Genomic DNA, 4667 nt, shown 5'->3' on the forward strand with positions numbered 1-4667 from the left:
GGGTGCCCGGCATTTGGAGGACGTGAGTCTGACACGACTCTGTTCCTCTCCTCAGTCTTGTTGCATTGAAGCAGTTGTCTCATGAAGACATTTGTGGTCTGTCCCTCCTTACCAAGGTCCATAAAGAGCCCATCCCCACTCTCTCCATCTCCCCCACCGCCCATGCAGAACAGATTTGTGACCTCAAACTAAATTGGTTCCCAGTCTCACTTTCCCAAACTGCCCAGACACTTGAACTCCTACTGAATCTGCCCCACTTACCAAGCCATGATGAGAGCAAATTTCACCACAAATATCAGTCTCTTCTTTCTTCAGGATCTCTGTCACACCTTTCTTGAGTATGTCCTTGTAAAAGGGACTGAGTTGCAGACAGGGTTGTGCTAAGAGTGTCATTTATGACTTAGAGCTGTGGCTGTAGAATTAGAGCAACTGGAAATGAAGACACTGCCATGAGAAGTTAGACTGTTTACCCCTGTTTTGCTGTGCAAATTTTCAGGTCATTGAAGACTAAAAGAAATAATAATGCAATGACACTGGACCTTAATGCCTCTAAATATTAGGCAATTGTCTTCTTAAATTTCAATGACAGCACTGTAACATCTTACTTCTGAAGACCAGGAATTGGTCTTTTTTGAAATCATTATTACCTCATGATGGAAAAAGCAGCGGGTCAAAATTAATGTTAAAGAAAGTTGTTACACAGAATCTCAATATCTTGAAACTAATGGAAAGGTTTGCAAAAACTTCAGCGCCTTTTGGTGTAGAGGTTTGGGATGGAATTGAAGCTGCTTTAGCTTAATGGACCTATTTCCAGTCAAATCCATTTACTATATACGCTGTAGAAAACTGTGGTTGTGACCTGCAGGTGTGGAAATTATACATTAGGAGAATGACCCTGAATCATCTAAGGGATTGATTAGGAGGAACAACTCAGATGTAAAGCTGTTTCAATTCTTTCCAAAACAGTGATGGAAATTTTTAGAAAAACATATTATCTCAGATTCAAGTCTCTTTACCTAAAAACCTATCCCAATATGTGCTGGAGCGTTTGAGAGATTGTGGGGTTTAGTGCACATCCCTGAGTTCTGGCAGTTATGTGTGTATTTCAGTGAGATGCTCAGGAACATCACAGGGCTTTTTTTCATTTTCTTTGTTTAGAATAAAACCTTTCAGCATGAAGTGTAAGTAACTTTTACATGTTCTTAATGATGAGTTTGATTAAGGTTGGTATTTCTACTGTTATTTCTTGATATGGTTTGAAATAAGTGGGAAAGGGGACATGCTGAAAACTGCCAACATGAGTGTTTTCCTGACTGCTCAAGCATTTCAGAAGGTGGTCTGTCTGAGCTGAGAAGTCAAAGGTGAAGTGAAAAAAAAAGTCATGCCTCGGCAGAAAAACAGAAGTATACTAATAATGAACTTGATTTTTTTTTTCCTGCAGGGTACTAGTAGTGCTGTACTACATCATGAATAGAACCGTGTCAGAACAAAGATGGCATTTATTTGACATTCATAACAGACACAAGAAACATGACTCATAACAACTGTTTTTTGTACATGATAGAAGAAATTAAATTCATACAAAATTCAGCTAAAAAGACACTGCAGAAATTTAAGCTTCTAATTAAAAGTGATGACATATGTGAGTTTCAAGTAGAACATAATTTTAGATTCAGATACTTCTTCAGTTTAAAAAGAACTGAACTTTGCATCAGGAAATCTTCTGAAAGCATTGTGAGAGGGATAGGATTGCCTGCAGCATTGGCAGTGGAATAGAGAGTCCCTAATTCCATTTCATGCCATATAAATGACCCTGATAATTTATTATCTTGCCATTTAAAAAGCTACAATTTTACTGTTCTAGAGAAATAAATAGTTAGAAACACGGAGCTCCTTAATATTTTGTGGGATTTTGAAAAAGTAACTTAGTTTCTTATGTCTCTTGAAGAGCTGCTAGCCTGGAGAGTGAAACGTGCAATAAATACCGCAGGTCACTACTGTGAGAAAAGCTACTCAATTCACCTGAAATAAAGCCTTCCACAAGAATGAGACATTAAACCCCAGATGGTCAATGCATTTGCTCACGCAAACCAAAAGGTGAGACTTCTCTCTCCAGAAGGCAGTTACCTGAGAGACAGCAGCCTGGAGACTGTAAACCACACATTGACTTTGGTGAGAACACGATGTAAATCAGAATAAGCAGAAGGTGGAGAGTGAAAACAGTCAATTTGCAGACATCTAAAAGAAATGGTTTTCCCATTTTTGGCCCAAGGGGAAAAACAAGAAAGAGAGATAATCAAAGGAGCCAGAAGAGAGCTCTGCACACTCACATTATCGTACACTGGATGCAAAACAGGGAAATTTTCATCATAACAAAATCTTATGAGGAGAAAGGGATGTGTCTTGGAGACAAATCCAGTCCAGGAACATGGGGAACAGAACAATGCAGCTTCTGTTTCTGACAAAGCTTTCTGCCAGAACCCTCAACCCCATCACAGTTACAAGAGCAACAGGTCGTGTTTTGTAGGTGATTGAACCAAGTAATGGAGAAATGCTGCTTTTACATCATTTTCTTTAGGGCTCCAAAATCTCTAAAATGATATGAAGCTTCTGGTCGAGAGGAGCTCACAGGAGAAACAATGACATTTGGCAGTTAAGTTTTTGCTGTACCAAAGATTTTATCTAAAAAAGAAGGGTGCTGAAAGCTTCGCCAAACGCGAGATGGTTCATTTATTTTCATCAGACCTGAAACTAAAATCTAGAGCTCCAAAAGAAACAATTAACTTAACAAACAACCCTTACAGATGGGAGATGTCACAGAACAGCTTACAGATCAGGAAAACAAACTGTTAAATTCAGTATTGTGTGTTCATTCATCCGCTCAACAAGCAGCTCTCTGTGTGACTGTGAAACATCCAGGCTATTCATTTAAGCAATTAGTTTTCACAGGGGTATCTGCACCTTCACTACAGGTTAAATATTGACCCAAATCTTTACTGATATCTGAGGTCCAAGTTATATTTCAGGAATGAAAATTGCAAGCCTTAAGAGAATGTGTAGAATACATAAAAGATTTTTAAAAATGCTGGACATGTGCAATTTAAAATAACTATATCTTTCACTTAACAGCCTTAGTTTGCCAGGACTGAAAATTCCTCGTTACACTTATCATTGCTGATTTACCTTGAAGTGTTTGTTTCTGACCCATTTTGGGTAATTTTAAAAAATTGTGATTCTCTTTATTATTATTGGTCCACTCACCCGCTAATGTAGCAGGTACATTTTATTTGTATCTCCTCTACTTACTACTTGTATAAATTTAATTTGGGTTCTTTTAAATTCCTTTCTTTGGCAGAATATCATCTTATCCTGGTTAAAGTGATGATCATTCTTTGGTGCTGAAATCACCTCTGTAAATCTAATGGAAGTTTAAGGTAAGTTGAATGTATTTAGAGTAAGGTTTGTTCTGTAGCTATTAGAAAACATATTGCTGTCTCAGAGACTTATTTGCTTGCCAAGCATTGGGGCTAACTGCATCCAAAAACAATTGCAGTTAAGTCTGCAATAAATTTTTCACCCAAGGAAGCAACTAACTGAACTGAGTGGTTTCTGTGCACCTTCTGTCCATGGTTGATGGGAAAACTGTGGCTGACACAATAAGGTATGGCTCTGGGAAACTGGAGCAAGATATTCCCCAAAAAGTGCTCTGAGTTGTAGGATTCTTTATCACTTCAGTATGGCATTAATCTATGAACTAAATGTGTTTAAAATCTTAATGTCCTCTGTGAATGCAGAATCATAATGGAAACCTTTATTCTAGAGATGAATGAGTGTCATGGCTTAACCTAAGCTAGCAATTTAACCAAGATAGCCTCTCAGTCACGTCCCACCGCCACCCCAAATATGGGAGAGAATCAAAAAGGAAGGCAGAAACTTGTGGACTGGGATAAACACATGTCCTGGTTTTGTTAAAAAACAACTTTCTCTTTTAGTGAATTTGCCTGTCAGCTAAAGTGTTCATATTACCTGCATTTTCCTAGAGAACCAGATACAGGTTTTGGTAAACATAGCAATGAAATGCGAACTTATTGATAAGGACAGGTTCACATCTCACAAGAGGGGCAGTGAGAAACAGGTGACCAAGAAACTGACCAACGGTGTATAACATCCCATTCACATGAATACTTCATATAAAAGTGGGAGATCACTAGGATCTCATCCCTTTTCTCTTCTTCTTTTTCTTTTGCTTATGGCCAACATTAGAAGAGGATCTTGCGAGTTGTCCCTGCGAACTGAGGCCTAGTGACAGACTGAATCCAGCTCCGGTTGGCTTCAGAGTCCAGTCCAGGACTTTGGGTGCTGGCTCTGCAGCTGCTGGGACTTTCAAGATTGGTTTTGTATATTTTGTATTATTTTCTCTATTTTTATTAGTAGCATTAGTAAAACATTTTTAATTTTTCCAACTCTCTTCTCTCTGTCCTTCTTTCCCTCCCGACCGCCTGTACTTAGTGGGAAAGGGAGAGAGGAAGGGGCTGAAGGGAGAAGTGGGGGAAGAGGAGGTTAACAATACATCTGCCAGGGTTTTATTGTCATCCCACAATCTAAAACCTCGACAACACAGTTTAATAAAATTACAAAATAACACTAATATACTACTACTACTCTAT

Source organism: Patagioenas fasciata, chromosome Z, assembly GCF_037038585.1.
Source record: "Patagioenas fasciata isolate bPatFas1 chromosome Z, bPatFas1.hap1, whole genome shotgun sequence".
Classification (NCBI taxonomy): domain Eukaryota; kingdom Metazoa; phylum Chordata; class Aves; order Columbiformes; family Columbidae; genus Patagioenas; species Patagioenas fasciata.